Source organism: Macrobrachium rosenbergii, chromosome 1, assembly GCF_040412425.1.
Source record: "Macrobrachium rosenbergii isolate ZJJX-2024 chromosome 1, ASM4041242v1, whole genome shotgun sequence".
In the NCBI taxonomy this organism is placed as follows: domain Eukaryota; kingdom Metazoa; phylum Arthropoda; class Malacostraca; order Decapoda; family Palaemonidae; genus Macrobrachium; species Macrobrachium rosenbergii.
Genome location: NC_089741.1, coordinates 23,106,492 through 23,131,491, shown reverse-complemented (window position 1 = coordinate 23,131,491; position 25,000 = coordinate 23,106,492). Strand labels below are relative to the sequence as shown.

General features: G+C 36.0%; 1 protein-coding gene across 1 annotated transcript in view; it reads left to right on the top strand.

Moving 5' to 3' along the window:
- LOC136841773 (cuticle protein 19-like) overlaps positions 1–25,000 on the top strand; it is a 414,507-nt gene that overhangs the window by 288,165 nt on the left and 101,342 nt on the right. Inside the window, exon 11 of the transcript XR_010854140.1 lies at positions 7,514–7,618. The gene's annotated coding sequence lies outside the window, so the exon portion shown is untranslated. The remainder of the gene's footprint in view (positions 1–7,513; positions 7,619–25,000) is intronic.

The window sequence follows — 25,000 nt, the reverse complement described above, 5'->3', positions numbered from 1 at the left end:
TAATTATTTTAGGCTATTCACTGTTTGATTGGAAATAACTCTATCGGCCCTATGGATCCCATTTGCCGCTGACACCAGCGCACTTCTAGGGTCTCTTGCAAGTTTCAGAGGACTGATATTTCAGATGAGGTTGCTAACTTCATGCCAATAAAATGTTCGAAGTTTATGATTATTGTTACTGTGGTAACAATGATAATAAACAGCGGCAATACCCGAGTTATTTTGCAATTGCACCGTAATTTGTGATATTGTTTCGAGATGAACATGAAGTTCTCTATCCGCAGACGATCTGTATTACCTTAGGAAAAGAATAGCTGTGTGGATACACATTGCGTTTGATATGGTATAAGATTAGTAGTAACTAGTCCTCACGGACTAGTAAATATAAACACCCGGATGCTCAGCCAACCAGGCAAACAGCAGAAAGGACAAGCGGACTTTTTCCCATTTTCCTTTGTAAAGATTTTCTTTCATTTCGACATCTTCTTTGCACCCACTTTTTCTTTTGCATTATCGCTTAAACAAAGAGTTCTTTGGAAAGTTTCGCCGAATGGTTGCAGCTAAATATAAGCCAACATTGTCTGTGATTAATTGTAAGCCGACGATGTCACAGCAGACTTGGAATCCCAGTTTAACTCTTTTTGAATTGAAATCCGCTTTCCTGGCAGCATCGTGTAATTAGGGTATGTGTCTGTTAGTGTCCCGAGTCGACTGGTAATGGAATAAACAGCTAATTTTAGGAGGTTTGGAGGTCGCCCTGAATGTGTTTCCAGATAAGTTTCCTTCCTTCTCCGCTTCATAGAGAATTCGTCTCTTTGTCTTCCATTGTATATTTAAGCGAATTTCTTCTCAGAAAGATTACAAGAATTTGAAAAACGTCTGATCGAAAGTAGAGTTTAGCAAAAGAATGATTTTTACGACTGATGTTAGTAAGTCCAGTTGTCGAGGTGTAGGTTTTAATTTTCTGTTTACGTTCCATATCAAAACAACCAAGTATGTTTACGCTTTACTAATAAAAGACAATATTAATTATAATTTTTTTTATTCCAAATCCGTATTCAAAACGAAAAAGTCAGAACAGCCACCGAGTTTCATAATGTGGGGGAAGGCATTTGACCTTTATTCTATCGAAGCAGAAGTCATGGCATCGTAGAGATTAAAGGTCTCTTAATCCGATCACTGGCCGAAGAAAAACTGTAATCTTCTTACAAGCGTTAAAAACTGTTCGAAAATGCGTCAGAAAAGAGGAAGCACGCAGATCGGGTAAGATATTATCTCACATAATAAGTAACGATACCTCAGGGGATCGTCCACGTAATGTTTTTATAAATTTGGTAAATCGCAACCATTTTTTGTCTCTCATTGACCAGCTATGACTGGTTTATGTAAAACTGTTTCTTTGTCGTCTTGGATATTCGACGCAGTTTCTTAAAATTTTTCAGTCTGTCGTTCACTTTTTCATTGGCCTGATGTGACTAGGTCTTGGAAACTGTCGGTTTGTCTGTCTGTCTGTCTCGTTGATCTGTTGCTTTGTGACGGAGGATTATGTGAAAATGTCTTTTTGTCTCTTTCTGTCACATTGTGACGGCTGTTAATGTGAAAATGTTGCATGTATCTCTTGCTTATTGACATTTTGTGCATAGGTTTCTATAAAAGTGCTTTTATATGAATTGGTTTGTTCTTGTGTTTCATTGACCTCTGCCTTTTGTGACGCCAGTTCAGCTGAACCTTATCTTCCTCTTTTTTTGGATTGCCTGCTGTGGCACTGGTTCAAGTGAAAATTCTCTCTCTCTCTCTCTCTCTCTCTCTCTCTCTCTCTCTCTCTCTCTCTCTCTCTCTCTCTCTCTCTCTCTCTCTCTCTTCCTTCGCAAAGGTGCATCCGCCTCTGAGCTTCACCTCTCCCACGTGAACAATGGAATTGCTCCGAGCTCTCAGATGGCAGTTCTCCTTCCCTGTGCTTCAAATGCCAAATGGCGCTGGTCTGTTTGCTCTTGGCTCTTCCCATGCAATGCACTGAGGCGTCAGGAGGTGAATGCAGCTTTGTGTGATGAGTTTCATCGATTTTGGCGGTTTAAAATAGACAGTGTTGATAGTCTATTAATTAACTGATAACAGTGCTAGACAATGCTGAAACAGATGTACGATTTTGTAACCTTGTTGGAAGTTTGGAAGATATCTGGACATTGGCTGTGTTTTAGGGTATGATTAGTATGGTTCAGTAAAAAGGAAACTTTACCATTTTTTTTCTTCTGAATTAGGATTTATAACTATTTACAAGAAATTACTTAAGGGTCAACTTTACCATCCCAAAACTCAGTGTTTTAAAACTTGAAACAGGCATGAGGGGTCTTGTGTGAGCTGCATCGGGTCTCACCGAGGCTTCAGAAAGTAGGATGTGTAAATATTAAATGATGTCCTGTTACTATTTCTCTCTTGTTAGTGTCATGTAGCTGGTGTTCTTCTTGTGTGGGGCCAGTGAACGTTGCTCTACATCATTTTCCACCATTTACTTTTCATCCTTTTCCTCTGCTCTCTTCGGGTTATCGAAGCTCTCCTTTTCCATATATCCTCCTCTCAGTTACAACAAGTCCTTTGATCTGCTCAGTCAGAATCTAGAGATGAAACTTAATGGCCTCGTTAAAATTGAATAATTATAATAATAATCTGTTGGCTTTAGCAGAAAATGAGGTGCCTGGCAGTTATTCGACTTTGATGAGTCACTGATAGGGTGTAGATGGATATGGGTTTGTCATCCACACCCTAAAAGGCTTGTTTGGAACCCGAAGGCCATCACCCCCTCTTAAGAGGGCCGGTAGGCTAGCCAATGAATAGTAAATAAGAAAGTTCAGTGAAGTGAAGGTGTTGATTACTACTGTGACTGGTTTAAAGCATACTCTACCAAGAAATGGATTTCCATTGTTGTTTCACATATTCAACTATGGAATAGTTAAAGAAATTGCAAAGAGAGCAAATATAGACAAAAGATAGAGAGTGAAAAAAGATGCTGAGGCTGGTGAAACAAATCACGTAGTTTTTGTTAGAATATGACCATTTATCCTTGAAATAACTTATTGGCGAATGGATGAAAATTTCTATCTGAAAACCAGAATTATCTGTCTGTTTATAAAGTCAGCAGAATGTTTAAACTTAGCTACCATGTTGATATTTTGACAATATGGAGTTCGTGGTAACAGTCATGAAAGCCATCAGGCAAAACACAATTTTTACAATTTTGTTTTGTCATATAATGGATTATTTTATAAAGTCAGCAGAATATTTAAACTTAGCTACCATGTTGATATTTTGACAATATGGAGTTCGTGAATCTGGTAATATTTATAGTACTGGATGGGTGGCTGGCAGAGAATGCTAGACACCATTAACTCATAAGCTTCCATGAATATTTGAATAGTAATAGCCGTGAGGAGTATTGTCTCTTCGACAGTGGCTTATCTTGAGGCTTGATAGAGGTTGGAATGAAAGATACATTGAATATTCATCTGACTGTTTTGGAGAGAGTAACGGAATATAATTTTAATTGCCTGTCCATATACCCTCTCCCTGTCCAAGCCTTCACTTACCACCAAATTGAGCTATAAAACTTGAAAACTGCCCGTCTTTTGTAAGAACGAAACAAAATAATTTACGCCAAATATCTTTTTAATCTAAACTCGTAATTTTGTTCATTTGTGAATGAACGTTTGTAAATAAATATACATCCTTGAGGTTTCAGAAACAACTTAATTTGGATGAAACAAGAAAACAGTTCTTTTCGAGAGGCTTCAAAAGTAACGAGGAAAATGCGGACCGATATTCTACACAAAATTAAATGAAAATATTGTCTCCAAATTCTTGTAACGATGAAAAATTCTCTCTCATCACTTGCCGAGAGCTACACAAAACAAAATTGTTGCCAGAGCCAGACTTAACACACCCATCTTTCTGGAAATGAAAGAGAAATAGGATGAAAGAGACCCTTTATTGGGTTAGGACCAACGCTATGTAGGGCAGGCAGACAGAGACCAAATAAGATTTAGAATATATTTCAGGTGCCGACTCCGCTGTAATTTCATCATATTTATTTCCAAAAGAGACTGCCAGGATCCATTATGTGATACGCGTGCGAGGAATAACATTTTCAACAAAGGGAACATACGAGGTAGGATGCTGGTTCTTTACATAATCCGGTAAATTCAAAGAGTAATTGTAGTGCACAGCTCTTCCCTCGCCGAAATGATTTAGGCCTATTTCCGGACACCCACTGCGTTTCTTTTGATCATAGTGGGGGGAATATTTACGTAATAGTTATTTGAATGTATTGGGGTGAAACGAAGATGGAGTATATATATAAATATATAATTTTATATATATATATATATATATATATATATATATATATATATATATATATATAATTGTAATAGCCACAATGCCCTCTTAACCTCTCGAATTCTTTGCGCTTTTTTTTCTTGATACGCTTGTCACTACAAAGCCTTAAGATCCTGGTGCAAGAAATATGAAGATATTATGTCCGGCAGCGGGAAACGAACCCGGGTTCCATGATCACAACTAGGTCACGTTGCCGACCTGACCACCCGGGTTCGTTTCCCGCTACCGGACATCACAATATCTTCATATTTCTTGCACTTGGATCTTAAGGCTTTGCAGTGACAAGCGTATCCCCAAAAAAGCGCGAAGAATTCGAGAAGTTAAGAGGGCATTGTGGCTATCACAGTTATCTGGTAAAAAAGTGGCCAGTAGATTCTACTTTTATATATATATATATATATATATATATATATATATATATATATATATATACAGTATATAATAGGCTATATCTATATATCCATATATATATATATATATATATATATATATATATATATATATATATATATATTATATATATATATACACACACACACACGAAGAAAAAAGAATAAAGAGAGCCAGCTGTTAGACTCAGATGGCAATGGTAAGATGACCTTTTGGGAAGTCTGCACGCACTGTACAGTACACTGAGGAGCCCCATGCCCAATAATATGTGAAAATATGACGCCAGCTGTAATCAACCACAGTGATACCTGAGACCTACAGAGTCAGGGAGAGCGAGCATCCGAAGCGACCTTGTTATTTTCATCCTGCCCTGGCGCACGGTTGTTACAAAGCTGCTGTTGTTGGTCCCCGGGTCTTTGGCGAATCGCGGCAATAACACACAATTAATCAAGCTGCCTCGCCGGCTTACATCGCAAGTCCATTTATATTAGGTCGTTAGCGCAGCCACTTACTCCTGCTGGGCTGTACCTTCTGGTGCTTCTGAATATTAATAACTGTTGCGACAGGACTGAGAAGTTCATCTATTATGAAGCAACAGATGCCTCTCCTATTTGTTTGTGACTGGCAGGATTCAGTGGAATTCGAGATTCGGTCGCTCCAACTTCAGTCAGGAAAACAATATCATTTTCCTCCCTGAAATGCTCTACATTCGTGATAAGTCATCATGTTGATCATTCGTTTACTTAATCGTGGAAGTGTGGTTCGTTATCCGGGAATTTAACGAATTTAAAATATTTTACCAATGTCGCGTCCATTAGTGTATGAGACATCACACTTAGGACCAAAGACTGGCAGGCGTAGTAACAGCGCTGCCCCTGTCAGACAGCAAAGCTTGGCCCCGTACGAATTTGTTGCTGTGCCAAAACTTGAGAATTGCAGCGAAAAGTACATTAAAATTTTGTAAGGAAATGCACTACTCTGTGTCCCATATTTATATTAATTTTACGGATGATGGTAATGTAGGCTCGTCAGTAAATAGAATTTTCGTACGACATTCATAGAAACAATATTTTTAAACTAAATCAGATGGGCTTTTAATTCTTTGCTTGTAATCTCGTAACTCATGGCATCGTAAGTGTTGCTTTTTGAAATAAAAATAAATCGCTGAGAAGCCATCTAATCTGAACTGCATTTCCGCCATTTACTAATTGATTGATTGAGAGAGAGAGAGAGAGAGAGAGAGAGAGAGAGAGAGAGAGAGAGAGAGGAGAAAAAAGGTGAAATAGAAAAGAAGCACAAGGACTTGCTCTCCAAATTGGATCCAAAGAGAAATATTTGCTTATGAGAACTCCGCCAATTTACGATGGCATTTAATTATATTTTTGAGGTAACCGATTTTACAAGAGAAGCTCTCATTTCAAGTGCTTCGGTTTCATATGAGGATTATTAACTTTGATGTCCGGATGCGATATACAGCATACTTTTTGGGGAACGTCACTGTGTTTTTTTTTTAAATTAATTAATTCATTTATTCATACTAATCTTGACTCTTTCTAACCTTCGTTTTAAAATGATTGCATTAATACGTTTTAGAATTATTTCATGTATACGTTTGTATAGTGCCTTAGGTTTTCGGGGTAAAAGTCAGATTCAAAATGAGAGATTTAGAAAGAAGTTGTCAGCTGATATCTAGAAGATCCTCACAGAGTTAGTGGCAGATCACATGTTATACAATTTTTAGCGAAAATTAGATGATGAGAGAGAGAGAGAGAGAGAGAGAGAGAGAGAGAGAGAGAGAGAGAGAGAGAGAGAGAGAGAGAGAGAGAGAGAGAGAGAGAGAGAGATCTTTAGCTGAATTTTAAGAAAATATTCAGTTAAGGTCGATCTAGCAATATAAACCAAAGACTTCCTTAATGCATGTGAGCTATATCAGAACTTAGGCCAAGAGCAGTGAAAGGAGTCAGATTTTTTTCCTTTTGAGTGTCTCTTCCTTATTTTAAGATTTTGCCCTTTGTGTCTTGGGCAAAGCTTTGGAAAAGATAAGTAGTAAGTGTGGCTGGATTGTATGTATTTTATTATCTAACCTTTTAGGATTCCAGTAACGCCATTGCTTTCCCAAACCAATAAGTTTCTCCCGCCTTCTGGTACAGGACTCTTCAAACCTGGGTCTCTGGGTTCCCCAGCTAACCCAGGGCAGTGACCCATTCTGTGGAACTTTGGCCTCAGGTTCCTCTGGGAAGCACCAGAGGGAGAAGAAATTCAGTGTACTGATAACAACTACTAGGTAAATACAATGCATAGCTAATTTTAAAACTGGGTTTTATAGGGCATGATATATACATACATACATACATATATATATATTATGTATGTATGTATATTCATATATACATAAATATTGAGGCAAAACAAGATGAATAACTTATCATATTTATGAATAATAATGAACCATTAAAAGAGAACGTGTTTTCATTAGCCGTTTTGCACATTACATGATTTAAAAACAACACAATAAACTCCCATGTATAAAACCCTCACGTGTGCTGTGGTTCAACATGTATAGGAGAAACTATGATTATAATGCAGCTGAATTCATAGAGATATCAGAAGTTTAATAAAAAAAAAGTCCATAGATATATTAAGCACAAAGTAGAGACACTGGATACCGCATCATTTTTCGCAGACATATTTTTCAAAGCAAGTTATATTCTTCTCCACGTCTTTCTCTTTGCAGCAGCAGCAGTGAGTAATGGCAGCGCCCAGAAGCATCAGCAACAGCGACGACAACAGCAGCAGCAGCAGCAGCAGGGAACAAATCAGCAGCAGCCTTCTGGCGGGGGTAAGTAAACTTGATTTCCCCGAAGAGGTATTGGTATTGCAGGGGAGGGAAAGGGTGCGCCAACTTTATGAAGTCATTTGTCTTCATTACCGCGTCCGGGATATCTTGTTCTCCGGTTTTACAAAGGAAAAGTCGCTGGGACGTCGTCTCACGTTGCCCAAGTTCATGACACTGTATCGGGTGGGAAATGTTCAATACTTTTTTTTTTCTCTTTTACAAGTTTGAGGTAAGTTCTAATGGACATAGCAATGCAAGAGTTGGTATTTATGTCAACAGAACAAACTAGTTGAAAATTTATGAGGTCTGATATATATATTGAACTGGATACGATAGACAAACTTTTATTTTACGTTTTGACATGAATCTGAGTGTAGACTTTAATGTAATATATAATATATATACTGTATATGTATATATATATATATATATATATATATATATATATATATATATATATATATATATAAGATAAAATCCACGAAGGAAAGGGAAACACTGGAGTACAGCACTCCAGTGTTTCCCTTTCCTTCGTGGATTTTATAATTTTCTCTTTATTTATATAATCGTTACATTCCATATTTTCGTGATTCAGTTACATACACACACACACACACATTATATATATATATATATATATATATATATATATATATATATATATATATATATATATATATATATATATATATATATATATATATATATATATATATATATATATATACATATACTGTATATATTATGATATACCAAACCTGAATTCTATTTTAGTATTGACATACAATGTTTATGTCATTACATGGATTGGATTTATTCAAAATAGTTTTTTTTGGGGGGTCCATTACTTTGTGCTTGGAGTCAGTGATATTAGACGAGATAATATACATTGTATTCGTATAAAATATAAAATAAAAAGCTTGATATACCTTTATTTATAAATATAACATGGAAATATTCATAACCATTAATGTGTATACTTTGTAATTTACGGCTGCCATCCTGATCTGTAAAGTATTTTCTATTTAAGCTGAACGTAAAAAAGTTAATATAGATAAGGTTATATTTTGGTCTTGCGGGATACTCAGAATGACATCTAATAAAACTTTCAGTTAGGTTTACTACCGAAGTGCTGCCATGAGTATGGAAAGGCTGTTTACGATTAACCCTAAGGCCACTTCACAAGAACACGTCTTATGGCACCTTTCAGCATCTTAAAGCCAAACTTTGCATCAAGTAAACAATGCTGTTGGCAGGATTGAAGCCGCGCGTTCGTTCAGGACCGTAAGGAACACCTGTGACTTTAATTTTACATCAGTATAAAAGGAAAATTTTCGACAACTTGGCACAAAGTGATGCCGCCTTCAAGTCGCAACTTCAGGAGATGGGGTATTCAGTAAACTTAATCTAGATGCCCATGCATCCCAGGCAAAGAGTGACATATTAAAACTAATACCCAATTCAGTAATCGCTTACTTTATATTATTAATATTAAAAGAGCAGTGTCCTTGTCATTGTTACTGTTCTATAGATATTCGCATCAAGAACATTGTTGGGTATATTGTTTTGATTGGTCAGTGACCCCGTGAGTACCTTTACTGAAGCTACTGTTTTGGTCAGTGCTCCCCTACCAGACAGACTTTTATTGTCTGGCAGCCTCTTCCTGCATTTAAATCGTGTAAATAAACGGTCTTTTAATCGGACGTTCCATTGACCGTGTCTTGCAATTTACTGCTGAGCTTTGGAATTTTATCCTGCCAACGGTTTTGCTAGTTTATGAAACCTTTCATCCAGTGTGGACGGGTCTGTCGGTTCCTTCGTGGTTAAGGCATACTCTTTTTCCTATGTCTTTTTCTTGTTTTTTCTTTATAAGGGTAAGAAGGGGGGATAAATAAGAGCACATGGTCGTCCATTTCATTGGTGTCTAGATTAAAAATACGGTTAAAGCGCATCAGTGAGCATATATATATTTTTTGGCTATCTTTTCTTTGTTAACAGTTTTAAACTTTTGATCTTAGTTCTTAGCTTTATAATTTTTATGTTATTCTTTATATATGAAGAGTCCTCCGTTTTGAGGCTTTTTTTTTTTACAGATTTTATACTTTGTTTTCACACACACATAATATATATATATATATATATATATATATATATATATATATATATATATATATATATACATATATACTTTGTTTTTCACTCACACACACACATATATATATATATATATATATATATATATATATATATATATATATATATATATATACACATACAAATATTATGCTATTTCCTTAAGCAGGATTTGGCTTCCGCAAGAAAAGAAATTACAATGACCTCTGCCTCATCCACATTCATGCATGAACTACTTGTGCAAAAACTTCCATACATTAAGCCGCTTGAAACTCGCCGACGCAGAAGGCACATCATTTGTCTGTCAAACCCATTGCACACACTGCACCATTCACTTCCATCTTGCACGCACCCTTGCTACTCCGATATGGAATCACTCCGTGTATATATATATATATATATATATATATATATATATATATATATATATATATATATATATATATATATATATATATATATATATATATATATATATAATATATATATATATATATATATATAGTATGTGTTGGTGTATGAGAATAGGACGGTGTAGTTCTGAGTTTAAGAACGTCAATATCCTTCTTTTCCGTCAGTCTTTCCCTCAATGTTCGATGAAAAAAGCGTTGAAGGCAATGCTTTCACAAATGCAAATTCCATTTGCTAGATCACTTCTTTTGTCGTTTGATACTTGGAATAACAGGTAACGATAATTTGTTTCTGTTAATGTAAGCTGCATAAACCGTTACAATAATGAGCAAGAATCGAGAATGAAAGTAGCTTTTGTAATGGGACCTTTAAAGCTGTTTTGTTCGTCATCGTATTTGATGTAGATTTTTGTTTTTATATAGATCTCTGAATGCAAGCATATAAAACATGACTTGAGCGATAAAGCATTGGTGTTATTAAGTTCACAAAAGTCAAGATGAACTGAAAACAGGTGTGTATAAGATCAATGGATATTACAGAAACGGAAATATCACGCGCCTGAATTGACTATTTAATAGAATACGGATTTTTATTTGTGCATTCATGAACGCAAATTTGAAAGAACGGTGACGTCTGTCCCCTCTTTCCTTTCTGTATTATTGCTGTTATTCTCTTTTCCCACTCTTCTGGTTGTACTCCCTGTTAAATCGGGTTTTCATATATACTGGTCATTTCAACACTCACTGGCCCTCCCGCGGTTTTTAACTAATCTCTTGTTATCCCCGATGTTCCTGCGGCTTTTCAACTTTTCATCTTTCCAAGGGTTTTTTTTTTTCTTTTTTTTTTTTTTAGACCTGTCAGATGCTATACTATTACTCTGTTGAACCCCCTCTCCTACTAACATGCACTAGTTTGTATTCATACCACTCCAACACATTTCAATTCTATCGTAAATAAGGATATACGACCTCGTAATCCTAGTGTAAATAAGCTTATACTGTCTTTGTGATTACCCAATCAAAGAGGTCAGTGGAGCGATGAAGTGAATATGTATTTACGATGCAAATATATTTTCAATTAAGAGATGTTTACTAATTGCGGGGAACTATGCAGCCGTGCACCAAGGTTAGAAGTTCCTTAATTAAATTAGTTTGGTAATTATTCTCCGATGAGTTATGCGGACAGACCACATATTTCAGCTTTAAAAATATCGTGCCAGAATAAGCGAATATAAATAAAGACATGCCTTCACAAATGGGCTCCTTATGAAAACTGAATATTCAGTCGTAATAAAGACAATAAAATAAAATAAAAGTATTTACGTTTTATTTCACGATAAACAAACAAAACAGAAAAAATAAATAAAAATTGGGATGATTGGCGGACCACAAACCAGATCTCTCCCAGAGAGTCTGTAGGGAATATATGGATTTTGGCAGGGACAGCCTACCGTAGAGAGAGAGAGAGAGAGAGAGAGAGAGAGAGAGAGAGAGAGAGAGAGAGAGAGAGAGATCATCTTTATATCATGTACGCACATTGCCCCATCGCATAAAATATCCGTATGTGTACACTAATGTACAATATACATATATAATATAATATATATATATATATATATATATATATATATATATATATATATATATATATATATATATATATATATATATGTATATATATATATATACATATATACTGTATATATACGAGGTATGTTCAATAAGTAATGAGAAAATGTCAGGAGAGACACTATTTATTTTCATAAGCTTACACAACTTTGTCTCCTTCAAAATAATTGCCCCTCACAGCTACACACTTTTGCATGCGTCTCTCCCAATCCTGGAAGACCTCCTCAAAGTCCTTTTTTAGTAGTCCCTTCAGGTAACTTTCCGATGCCTCTTTCAGCTCCTCTGTTGACTGGAATCTGGTTCCCCTGAGGCTGTCTTTCATGCGTGGGAACAGGAAGAAGTCGCAAGGGGCTAGGTCAGGGCTGTAGGGTGGGTGTTGTACCACTTTCATTCCCCTGTCGGCCATCCAGGTGGTCACCAGCGTTGACTTGTGGCATGGGGCATCGTCCTGGTGGAACCACCACTGACCACTCCTCCAATGCTGAGGCCTCTTCTTCCTCATCTTCTCCCTGAACCTCTTCAGAACAGTAAGGTAATATTCCTTATTGATGGTTTGACCCTGAGGAACCCATTCAATGTGAATGAGCCCCTGGGAGTCAAAGAAAGAAATAACCATGGCCTTCTATTGCGACCTGCTCATCTTTGCCTTTTTGGGTCTGGGGGAGGTCGCGTGCTTCCACTGAGCACTCTGACGTTTGCTCTCAGGGTCGTAGGTGAACACCCAACTCTCGTCGCAAGTCACTACTTTATTCAGGAAACCTGAATCAGCCTCTATCATTTCGAGAATGTCGGTGCAACATTCCACACAAAACTGCCTCTGGTCGTCGGAGAGGATCTTTGGCATGAACTTGGCACAGACTTTGTGGAGCTTCAGATCTTCGGTCAGAACTGTCTCTACTGTGCCAATACTAATACCAACAGCTTCAGATAGCATCCTCACAGATATTCGACGGTCTTGCATCACTAACCTTTGCACTTCCTCAATGTTTTCCTCCTTGCGTGCACTTTTCGGTGCTCCAGATCTGGGTTCATCCTCAACCTGTTCATTTCCGTCAGAAAATCTGTTAAACCACCGATAGAAACTTGCTTGGCTCACCTGTTCATCCCCATAGGCCTCCTTTAACATTCCATAAGCTTCTTGTTTGGTTTTCTTAAGTTTAACACAAAATTTGATGGCGTAATGTTGATCCATGTTTCCCTGCATTTTGACAAGTGTTCACAGATCGGCAAACCGGATCAGACTGGTTCCACCACGTTCACCGCTGCACTCAGACCTACAAATATAGAAAGTTGCCAGTTTGTCATTTTATAGAATATATGTATGTGTACTTCACCATGAAGTAGTATTTTGATCAAATCATATTTAGTGTCTCGCCTGACATTTTCTCATTAGTTATTGAACATACCTCGTGTATGTATATATATATATTATATATATATAATGTATATTGTATAATATATATATTATATATATATATATATATATATATATATATATATATATATATATATATATATATATATATATACAGTGTGTGTGTGTGTGTGTGTCAGATACACACGTGCATATTGTGGTGTTCAGTGATAATATTCGTAGATTAGGTCGGTAATTTTTATCAGTCTTAAGGCATTCAGAAGGCCTGAAGAAAGATTTAAACTTAACTGAGACAATTTTGCTATATATGTACTGTATCACCAGTGTGGGAATATATCTGAGGGGCCCTTATGAAATAGTGTCAATTACTAATACCGGATATTGAATATACATGTTTTTCTTATCGAAACTGCCTTTCTTTTTTGGTGAGAACCACATCCTGTCCTGTCCTGTGCCTAATAATCACACGTCTCTTCTTTTATTATCTATCTCATCCTCTTCCTTACCTGAAGTTATACTGCTCTTCTCTTTGTTCTGGCATTTATCTCACTTTCTGATTCAGCTTCTGAATTCGTTCTGGCATTTATCTCACTTTCTGATTCAGCTTCTGAATTCATTTGAAAAAATGTGAACAGGAAATAAAATGACCATTTCTCCTCCTGCTTTGGTTCGAATCCCAGTGGAGAGCGGAGAAATTCTTTTTGTCATTTGCAGTTCGGACTTGCTAAGGATTTCATTAGAATCTCATCAAAAGATATAAGAAATCTAGAAGCCAAGTGTTTATTTTATTAATGTATTCTCAGCTAATTGTACATTAGAGATAGTACACGTAAAAAGAATGTACCATGAAAGGATGGGATTCTTGTAATTATTTCAGTTATGTAGAGTATCAAATTAAGATGACACTACCAGAGGGTATGAGATTTTCATGTTAACCGAGGCAGTGTGTAAGATATCCCGGCAAGATTGTGAAACTCTAGTAGTCGTTGCTTTATTAACTTTATCTTAGTGTTTGTGTCTTTTTTTTTTAAACTGGAAGACGTTGAAAATAATATAGTCATAAAAATATTTTCAAGGTTTAATTGTTAGAAATGTATAGAAAATATAAAGGAATAAATAAACGGAAAAAGGTTTGGGAGTTGTTGACTAAAATGCACAGAAAATATGAATGGATAAATAAATAGTGTACAATATCTGGAATTTTAATTGCGATTTTTAGAACGAATTTACTGTATTTACAACCTCGAGTCTTTGCAAAACTTTCTGCATTTAAACGGAGACAGCGTTTTCATATTTTTCTTAAATGAAGTTGATGGATTTTTTTTTTTTTTTTTTTTTTGTATGTAACACTTTTACGAAAATATTTTCGGTTATACTTCCATCTGGGTCTTATCTTCAAAACCCATTTGCGAGGAAGCTTCATAATCCTATTCTGAAAAATATACTGAAGAATACCCAGTGTATGTTCTTTTCTGTTTTTCTCATGTCTATTTCGTCAGAAATATAATAAATCTATATGCGATAGCAACCAGAATCCCATTTGCCGAAATGTCTTCTCAACCTATATAGACGGTAAAAATAGCTCTCGATCTCTCCATGAATTTGAGAGAGTATTTCATTTTCTCCCATGTTCTCTTCTACTTCCATTTATTCCTATTGAAACAAAATTCCCAGGAAACTGTCAAGAAAGGATGCACAGGGAGGCAAGTGCACCTAGTTTTGTTGCCTTTCAAAATATTCCAGAAATGCAATTATCAAATTCCATACAAGAAATGCAAGTTGGATAAAATTTCAATGAGAGGGCCCGCTTGAAAAGTATTCCATATAGATGAAGTGGGAAGACTGGACCATTCTGAAAATGTTCCACGACCAAGAATTGTTATAGTGTTTGATAAAAGAAGCGTGACAAGAAGCGCGAAGATCATTGTCGTTTGCCCAGTTTTCTGTAGAAAGGTCTTGAAATTAGGTCTTATTTTGTGAACGTAAATGCAGGAAATTCATTGGATTGTTTTTTTGCTGAAGATGGACGCAAACAACGACGGATGGTCTCATGTTTGTCAGTTTTTCAGAAGTTGTATTTTAACTATTTCAAGTCAGTGTCCCTTGTGGGCCTGTTCCATATGAGTAGGATTTTTCTTCTGAGTAATAAAATACATATGGGATTTCCATCAGTGTCACCATCCTTCATTTTCATGAGAAATAAGGAAGATTTTTAGAGAAAATCTTTAACATGAAGCCGTTTTTAATTCAAAACGGAGGAGCTTGGTGGTTCTGTAGTGTGTCATTAAGCTTTAAAATGTTTTTTTTAATAGTATGGCCACTAACTGGAAAAAGTTTTATTGTCGAAATTGACATAAATTAATCAGGAAATTAATTGTAGGGATTTTCAAATTTACACCATGTATTAATATTAACTGTATATAAATAAAAATATTATTTAAGAATAATCGTCATGGAAGCGCCATAAATAAAGGAATTAATGTAAATAATTGATATGAAAAGTCAAAGAAACAGTGTAAATTTTTTAGCTTTTTGAATTTTAGTCATAAAAATCTGTCTGCTCTTTTCAATTTGTCATAAAAATCTTTCTGCTTTTTTCAATTTGTCCGCGCCTAAAAGGAAGGCTGTTTCATGAAACAACAGAAGCCTTCGAGCGTGTTGTGAGGGAAGAGTCTGTAGAAATAATTGGGTGCCTTGTACTCCCGTGCTCCAAATACCATGGCATGTATTGGCGAAAGTTCGGTTATTTTTGGGAGAAAAATTCAGGGAGTTTTTTTAATCAGAAACGTTATAACCGAAAGGATATAAAAATCTCAAAACTTTCTTTTACGTTACATATTAAACTCAACACTAGCAATACTTCAGTAGCATTTTTTATAACACTAAATCCTCATATAAATTTAGTTGAAGTTGCTCTCTGCGCAAATACTTCAAAACCGATGGACCTACGAACTTCAAAATTATGTGAAGACGTAATATTCCTTCGCGCCATCGTTAGGAATATGGAAGCGGCGTTAAACTTAATTTCCTTATTAAGTTTTACTTCAAAATGTTATTGAGTGTTGTTTCTTATTTGAATTTATAAACGTAGACTTCTCGGCTGTTTGCAACTCAGCAATCGCTTGCAAGACATTATTGAAAATTACAAAAAAAAGTAAAGTACACACGTGCGTTTGTGCTTGTACCTTACTGCTATCTGTACCTTTGAATAATTCATGAGACTGCAGAGTTTCAGACAGCTAAGAAGTCGATGTTTATAAATTAAAGCAATGAACAACATTCATTAACATGTTAAATTAATATATAGGTAAATAGTTACACACACATATATGTATATATATACACAATAACTTAATCTCACTCACTCACATACATACATACATACATACATACATACATACATATATATATATATATATATATATATATATATATATATATATATATATATATATATATATATATACATATATATATATACATACATATATATATATACATATATATATATACATATATACATATATATATATATATATATATATATATATATATATATATATATTATATATATATATATATATATATATATATATATTATATATATATATATATATATATCTATATATATATATATATAATGTGTGTGTAAGTGTGAGAGTGAGTTATATTTTCAAGTCATTCATAAAAGCATCTGTTGGAAAATGGTGAAAGTGGTATGGACCTATTCCCTTAAAAACCAGGTTTAAGAGAGAGAGAGAGAGAGAGAGAGAGAGAGAGAGAGAGAGAGAGAAAGTAAAACAGATTTTCCATCCTTTCCTTTCGCTGGAGGGTTGGAAATAAAAAGGACAATTGAGAAAGAAAAGTTCAGGAGGAAAAAAATTTGTCCCTCTGAAAAGGCCGTAGTTCGCTCCGAATGGATCTCTCTCTCTCTCTCTCTCTCTCTCTCTCTCTCTCTCTCTCTCTCTCTCTCTCTGCGGGTGTGCGTTCCTCCTTTGCCTCGGGAACAACGTCCAAGGAACAATTGGCGCGGATTCGGGTATTGAAATATTCTGAAACGTAAAAAAAGGCGTTGGTATTCACAGAGAGTACAGTATTCGTAAAACAATATTAAAATAGATTTCCTTTAACGATAATACGTTGAAGTTTTTATCACCGGAAGATGTCGTCACAGAACTTTAGGTCAGTGATGCCTGAATCGTTTTAATAACGATTGTTATACATTCAAGGAGGTATTCTTCCTTCTCTTCCTGTAGCGATATTGGCATAAATTTTTACACTGACATAACTAGTGGTAAATTCTCATTTTGGCAGAAGAAACATTAATATTTCGTACCCAACACTGTATTTTCTTATCACTTATAATCCAGTAACGTATGATAAACTCTAACAATAGGTATCCTACCAGTTAAAAGGAATTAGTACAGATAACTGACAGATTAATAGAAAGAGAATTACTTTTATAAGCAATGTTGTCTTAGAATCTTTGTAACATCTGTATTTTTTCCCATTTATTACTCAACAATCACCGTCTTGAGTGGGACTAGCTTGTAAAAGATGGACATGAGGTACCGCAAAAGTTCCAGAGCTGGGATGAGGTACAGTATATATAAACAGCACAAGTCTTTCTTTGTCATTGGCTGTGGCACTAGGCAACCTAAACACTAACATGTTCCAGACGTAATGGTTCAAAGAGCAACGCGATCAAGAGGTTGTCCTTAGAGAAAAACACGACGTCTTTATACTAGTAAGGTTTGCAAACGCACACACTAAAGATAAATTCGTTAATGTTGAATAAACAAATAATACATCTTAATGCAACCGCTCGAATATTGACACGGAAGCCGAGCCCACCTTCGCCGCCAGCAGGAAGCAGAACTTAATATGATGCCCGCTGGAATCCACCGTGAATGTTGCTTCATTGGCATTCAGTAATGATCCATCTGCTTTGATGGGCCAATTACCAGCTGGATGGTCTTACATACACGATGAGTTCGAGGTCTGGAGTATCTAGCTATTCAAAACGACTGGTTCGCTCGATATATTTTCCTATTTGGTGCTTGAGAAGCGTAAGTTGCGGCAAGGCGAACACAGAAAGACAGGATATCCTTGAGGCATGTCGTCTGTAAGAGGCAATTATCCCAAAGTTTAAGCCGAACTACAGGTTATTCCCTGCATGTCTAAAATGGGAACAGAACGAAATGGCGTTCAAATATTTTAAGCTGAGATGTGAGACAAGGAAAGGGATGGAAGGTGGAAAGCGGTGTGGCTGTGGTCGAAGGGACGATACAAAGGAACTTTAATATTGGCTGCAGTGCGTCATGCATTGTAAACTGTAGACAGTAGTGTGCCTTACGAAAAAAGAAATGCTTGCTATGTAATTGCATTCCCCGTAAGATGGGACCTTGTTTCGTATGTGATACCTATAGAATAAAAGAAGTGAAATAGCAACACACTGTACTGTAGATTTCTGAAAAGCTGACGAACGATTTGATTAGCAAGAAGGGAGTGATGGTATGAAAACTGATAGTGTACAAACGTTGTCACTGTGAATGTGTAAGTACGCTTGTGTGCGGACATTCAAACACATACACACACACACACACACACACACATATATATATATATATATATATATATATATATATATATATATATATATATATATATATATATATTCCTCGAGCACTCTGTTAAAGCTGAATTTGATAGTTTCGTGACCTCAAATTCCCGACTTTAGGAACTTCTGACCTGGAGATAAGGTCGACGAAGTTTGACATCTTCATATACTTTTCAGGTCTCATTTCCTTAAATACAGTGAGAGAGATTAAGTAAATCAGTAAATAGGGAATCAATAAAGAATTCGTCAGGAACATAAGACAGCTCAGAATGATTAGAGACATAATTATCTTTATTAATACTGTTACTTCAGCAGCAGCAGCATCGGCAATGGGGCTTGTTTGTAGCAGTGCATCAGTATCAGCAGTAATAGTAATGATTGTGCACGTGATACTATTTTAGAAAAAAGAAAAACATTTAAAACTCTTGTAAAAGACTAGAACATATTTCTTTAGAAAACAACGTAAGTAAACGGTATTTTGAAGGCATCGACTCTTTCCTTTATCATTTAATTCACAACAGTCCTTTGTCCTTCCGGCTTGCGATTCTTTGTCTGTCTTTTTCATGCACTGTCACCGTGACTTCCCTTTGTCTCTCTTTTTCATGCACTGTTTCCTTTGCTAAATTGCATACGGGGGGCGTTATTTTTAGCGAGGGTTGAAGGGACAAATACAATTTAGCTTAATCCAACAGTGTCTTCTTTTTTCATTTCCCTTCCAGTGTTCGTGCAATCAGCTTTCGCCTTCGCGGAATTAGGGTCAGGAAACTGAGATTATCTTCCTTGATTAACGAATAACAGGTTATTGTTTTTATTATTATTATTATTATTATTATTTCTAATAACACTTCTCTAAAAGAGGCACTCCTTCCATATTATTATTTATTATTATTATTATTATTATTATTATTATTATTATTATTATTATTATTATTATTATTATTTCTAATAACACTTCTCTAAAAGAGGGACTCCTTACATATTATTAGTATTATTATTATTATTATTCGAAGGAAGAAGACCCTCTTTGAGGCAAGTTTTGTTGAATAAAATAGCTGCACTTTGCGAATTGATTTTATGCTGAGTTTTCTCAATTCCTTTAATAATTCGCTTTTCATGCACATCAATATTAGTCAGTAGTTGTCCAATGTTCATATTTCGATGGATGAAACATCGTAATTCCTACAGCAGAAGTTCTTTATTTCAAAGCATTACAGCAGGTTACTGAAACCTGGAATGTAAATCCGTAGACTTTACGGATGGTATTTTCGGTGGTATTTTTTCTTTTGACTAATATTGATGTGCAAGAAAAGCGAATTATTAGAACTGAGAAAACCCAGTATAAAATCAATTCCCGAAATGCACCCATTTTATTCAACAAATTATTATTATTATTATTATTATTATTATTATTATTATTATTATTATTATTATTATTATTATTATTATTCAGAGTGAGCAGACATTCATATTGAACGAGCCTAACTTGGCATTAACGGGCACCATCTGCCTTTCTTGAAAGTCTGGATATTTCTTGTAGAATTACAATAGGTTAATGAAAGACTAGTAAGAAAAAAAAAAAAAAGAATCCCCCAAAAATACCTAACGCCCTGAAAAGGATATGTAGTTCCTCTAGATATTTTTTTTTTATACTTCTGTTGATACGGACGGATAGGATTTTCGTTTGGAAATCTTACGATAAGACTTATGCAACCGATCATCATTTTAATTTTGAGAAAATCACGATGTTTAATAAGCACCGAATTAAAACAAAATTTTGAACTTCTGAAACAAGCCTTGAATTATCTGTAAGTGTTAACGTAATAATAACCGTTTCCTACTATCTAAAAGCAATGCATTAAAGTATCTTCTGCTTCAGAATATGCCATTTCATCTTGAACGCATATTCTATTAATTCTACAATACATTTTGCCTAAAATGATGTTTCCTGCACACAAAAGAATTTCCACTCTTATTTTGCGTTTAAAGAAACATTCCCCGTTGAAAGAATTTTCTTTTAAATTGCTCAAAAATGTTATAAAAATAATACTTTTTTAACTGTAGACGGGAGGTTTTACGTCGGCGCAAGAACACTGACATTTAATAGAATAGTGCAACATTTCGACGCCATTATGAAAACAGTGACTATTTGAATAAGGACTTCCCTTCGAAATGGCTCTGCTTTGCAAATTAAACACTACAGAGGAATCTGTGATACAGTTTCGGAACGATGGGATTAAATTATTCTGAAACTTAGATGGCACATTTGCATTTGAGAGAGAGAGAGAGAGAGAGAGAGAGAGAGAGAGAGAGAGAGAGAGAGAGAGAGAGAGATTTTGCAGGAACAAACGAAGGCCAAGCAGCCAATAACTTGGTGTCGCTTTAGCTTTTAAAAGAGGACACATTATAATGTTGGTGTAACCAAATTTTTTATGATATTGGCTAAAAAATATAATGATGTTAACCATTTTAATCAATTTAGTAATCGGACTTTTGACTACAACGAATTAACAATGGCGGAGCGCCGTTTTTCTTGTGATGTGATTTTAATTCTGAATATAAATTCTTCCAGGATATATTGTTTGAGATACGATAGATATTTGATAGATTACGCAGTTGATGCCGTTATAACCAGCAAAACATCATAAAATGTACAAAACTAGCTTGATAAAATACATAATATATTTAGAGACTGTTCATAAGATAAATCTAAGATAAATAGAACGATTGTAGACTGAGTATGCTCGAAGGATTATAGAGGTCGAATCTTTAAAATATTTAGGAGCAGTGATGTGAGGCACAGGTTCTCTGAAGTTGGAATTTAGTGAAAGACTAGAAAAGTCAAATAAAAAAAAAAATGGTCAGGCTGAATAAGATTCGGAAATCAGATACTCTGAAATTGACATGAAAGTAAAATTACACTGCGCTACATTCCATTGTGATCTGTATTGCTGTACGAACAGTAATCATGGTATGACAAACAACTGTATCTAAAAGACTGTAAATATTATAGTAGAGGGCTAGTAAGAATATTAAGAGTACTATGGAAGGATAAGGTGAGAAGTGATGTAAAGGAAATTGCCGGAGTTCCCTGAGTAGATGAAATAATGATGAAGGGGAGATAAAGATGGCTTGAACATGTCCTTCGCACCAGCTTAGCGAGAGCGGTACGTGATAGCGTCATCAGGGCTCCTGTGGCCACCAAAGGAGTTGGAAGACCTAGACCTTGGTTTAGAGGTATGGGACGGGAGGGTGGGGATTAGTGGAAGTTAAAGCACGGGAAAGACTTGGGTGGCAGAATTTCACAGAAACTCTCTGTAGGTAATATTGATATATTATCGTTCTTACTCTGTGGTTTGAGTGTATCAAGATGAAAGACTATGTCAAAATATGCCTTTCACTATTGAGCATTAACTTTTCAAGTTTTTAGCTACTTGAAACTCATTAATTAATTTTCTTTGCTTCTAAGGAATGGCATTTATCTCCTATAAAACAACTGATATTATTCCCATTTTTTCAACGGACTGCATCTTCTACATCACTGGAAATCAGGTAATGAGGAAATGAAATTATTATTCACGGCAGCATTTTCCCGAGATGTAACCGAGTACCGGGACCTTTCCTAGAAAAAAGCGGGACGCCATACCTTACAAACTAACCATAGAATTTTCTTGAAAATAATTCAGTTTTTTTCCCCACATCCAGATTACTATCGGGGTCCTAATCTAACCTAACTTAATCCAACCTAACCTAACCTAGGGCATGGCAAGAAAAAACCGGGGCTGGTGCAGTACTAGCATACATCTCGGGAATTTGCTTCCCGGCAGTCTTTAATTGCAATGGCCTCTCGGTTAGAATTAATGCGAAAATTCATCCTATGCAGCGAGGGAGTTTTTGTAACGCTTCATTTTATGAACCTTCAAATCTATCAACCAGATCATGTATAGTGTATAATATGCACGATTCTTTACCGTGGGATTTCCCATTTAGGATTATTTTTACCCGTTTTGTTTTTCACCATAAATTTTGTCATAGAGTTGTTGACTCCGGAAGGTGATAACCTCTAAGTTCTTAGCAAGCCTTTAGGGATGATGTCAGCTTCATCCCCTTCCCCACCTGGTTAAGATCCACCAGGGTCGGCTAACTACCAGGTACCTAACTGAGGGATTAGGTTTATAACGGCACAGTGAGACTCCACCGAACGTGCATGAAAGTATTCATGAACAATTAAGACATGAAACTCGTTGTTTAGGAAGTAACTAATGAGTGCTTGTATAGGTTGTAATATTTCTTATTATCAGTGTTATCCATCTCTCTCTCTCTCTCTCTCTCTCTCTCTCTCTCTCTCTCTCTCTCTCTCTCTCTCTCTCTCTCTCTCCACGCCCCGTGTTTTGTTCAGCGTTAGAATCTTTCAGTGCAAAGTTTAGTATTGTTATCCGGCTCCCTCTCTCCACCCCCTCCCCCTTCCCAACCGTCCCTGCCCCTCCCTCTGCTCTTCCTCCCTCTGTCCTCTTTGTGTGTGTGTGTGTGTGTGTGCGTCTGCTTCCCAAGCCAGTCGAAGCCCTCAGGGAACTTCGCCTCTTGCATAAACCATGACCTTATTCTTTGACTTGGACTAACGCGATTCGTCACAGCCTTCATTCGGATCTGGAGTGGCCCGAGCACTGTCTGCTCTGGCCTTGTTTATGTCTGGTAACTTTGGGAGTCCTAAGTTAGAAGTGAGTTAAAAGGCAGAAATGCGTGATGCGCCTTTGGGATTTGCAAGGGGGTTACAAGGGACGGGGTGGAAGATGGCAGTAAAAAGACGTCGCTTTAAACTTTGTTATTTTGCCCAGAGATCCGGAAGATACTCCAAAAGGTTTCGGGTATAATGGTAGTCCTAAGGGAGACCTTAACTGTATTTTTCTGTCTGTCTGTCTCTGTTTCTTTCTTTTGTAAAGGGTATCTGTACATCAGGAGAGGAAATCACTTTGAACCCGGACGACAAACGGTGTCATCAGTGTTGAACAAGTAAAAAATGCGCCGAAGTTTCTTTTGACGCAATCGAGTTTTCTGTATGAGCCGCTGCCCATGAAGCTTTCAGCCACGGCCCGGTGGTGGTATGTCCTATAGCGTTGCCAGACGCACGATTATGGCTAACTTTAATCTTAAATAAAATAAAAACTACTGAGGTTAGAGGGCTGCAGTTTGGTATGTTTGATGATTGCAGGGTGGATGATCAACGTACCAATTTTCAGCCCTCTAGCCTCAGTAGTTTTTAAGATCTGAGGGCGGAGAGAAAAAGCGCGGACGGACAGAAAACTAAAATTCCAATTCAGGACGCTTAGAGTAGGAGAGTTTTTTTTTTTTTATTATAGCTTGTGATATAACAAAACGATGGGGTGCATGACGACAACGTTTACTGCAAGAGTTGAGTTGCTTTTTAACATTAGTACTCCCCTGTATGAAAATTATAAAAGGATATTCAACTTTGAAGACCATAATTATATCCGTTTCTCTGCTGATGCTGTTTTAAGGTTTAAGTATCACATTTTTCAAAATCTTATTCTTTTCTTGTCTTTTAATCGATATCTTTCAAATCGAAGACTTATTGAAGCGTCTAATCGCTTTGAACTCCTCGTAGGCAGAAAAATCTTCAGAACGATTATTTCCTTTACAAAAACAGCAGTGAACATAACTGTCCGCTGAAGTCAATAAGAAATTTGTAATATTTCCTTAACACGCCTGTCGTGCTCACGAGGAACACCTTAGGCAAATCAGTCCCCTTCCCTACAAAAAAAAAAAGAAAAAAAAAATCGGGTAAGAGGATGGTGCCCAACACACAGTTCACGCAAGGCAAACAAATTCAGAATCAGGTAGGAATCGGATGAATGGTAAGATTTTACTAGAAAGTTATTTTGTCTTTTTTTCTCATGAGCATAGAGGTTACAGAAACAATACAGACCTATTTTTATTTTCATGAGAATAGAAGTTACAAGAGAAACAAGACCAAAATGGTTTATATTTTTCCATGAGAAAAGGAGCTATTAGAGCAACAAGACAAAGAGTGAGTTAATTTTTTTTTATGAGAATTGGAGTTACAGGGACAACAATACAAAGAGCGGCTTATTTTTTCCATGAGAATAGACGCCATAGAAACAACAGTAGGGTAAAAGGTGCCATTTGGCGTCCTGGCGTCCTGAATATTTGGCGTCCTCAAGAAAGGGTGTCATTTGGCGTCC